The sequence below is a fragment of the Oryzias melastigma genome, unplaced genomic scaffold (assembly GCF_002922805.2).
Source record: "Oryzias melastigma strain HK-1 unplaced genomic scaffold, ASM292280v2 sc00477, whole genome shotgun sequence".
Classification (NCBI taxonomy): Eukaryota; Metazoa; Chordata; class Actinopteri; order Beloniformes; family Adrianichthyidae; genus Oryzias; species Oryzias melastigma.
In genome coordinates, this window is record NW_023417071.1 from 28,660 (window position 1) to 29,994 (window position 1,335).

Below are 1,335 nucleotides of genomic sequence, written 5' to 3' on the forward strand. Positions count from 1 at the left end.
AAAGAGCAAAAAATAAAGACATTTGTAAGATCGATCAAAGCAAAGGGTGAGGGGGAGGATCTCACACAGATGCTTCCCCTTCATCATGTGAACATTTTTTAAGTTTTTTCATTAATAAGGTCACCGGTGCTAGAGCGCAAATCTTGGCTCCTGGTTATGATCCTTCTGTTACAGTTTTTTTGTTCTGCCAGTTTTGAGAGATTTGAGCCAGTTACTTTAGACTTTTTAGAGGAAATATTTTATAATTTAAAGCCCTCACGCTCAAAGTGTGATCTTATCCCCCCTTCACTTTTAAAAGAGGTTTTTCCCTCAGTTGGCTCAGCTGTCCTTACCCTTATCAACAACAGTCCAAGTTCTGATGTTGTTCCTTCACATTTTAAACATGCTATTAAATCTCCTTTACTCAAAAAGCCTACATTGGCCTACAATTTTAGCAAATTTTAGGCCAATTTCTAAACTATGTTTTATCTCCAAGTACTCGAAAGGATGGTCTACATTCAGCTCATGGCTTTTTTGGAAGAACACTCCATTCTCGAGGTCTTCCAGGCGGGTTCAAAGCTCTACATAGTACAGAGAATGGTCTTTTAAAAGTTTTTAATTATATTTTTTTAGCTACAGACTCTGGTGATTGTGATCTTTGTGCTTTTAGACTTCTCAGCCGCTTTTGGCACTGTCAGTCATGACATTTTAGTTTCTGGAGCAGTGGGTCATAGTGAAAGGGCTGGCATTGGAGTGGTTCAAATCTTATTTGAGTGAGAGAATCCTTTCTGTAAATTTTGGGGACCATGTATCCTTGTCCTTGGAGATAGTCAGAGAGGCCAGACTGAGATGGTTTGGACATGTTCAGAGGAGAGACAGTGAAGATATCAGTAGAAAGATGCTGAGTCTGGAGCTGCCAGGAAAGAGGTCTAGAGGAAGACCAAAGAGGAGGTTTATGGATGCAGTGAATGAAGACATGAAGGTGGCTGGTGTTAGAGTGGAAGATGCAGAAGACAGGCTTAGATGGAGGAAACTGATTTGCTGTGGTGACCCCTGAAGAAGGATGTATCCTTGTCTGCCCCCTTGACATGGGGTGTGCCTCAAGTCTCAGTTTTAGGCCCTCATATACTCTCCCTGTACCTGTTACCACGTGGTTCTGTAATTAGGAAATATGGTGTGTCCTTTCATTGCTATGCGGACGAAAGCCAGCTGTATATGCCTCTTAAAAAGAATAACCTGCCTGTTGAAACACTCCACAAATGCCTTTTAGACTTAAAGTCCTGGCTGAACCGAAATTTTTTAATTCTTAAAGACAACAAAACTGAAGTGATTGTTTCTGGACAACTCTGGGTCCCT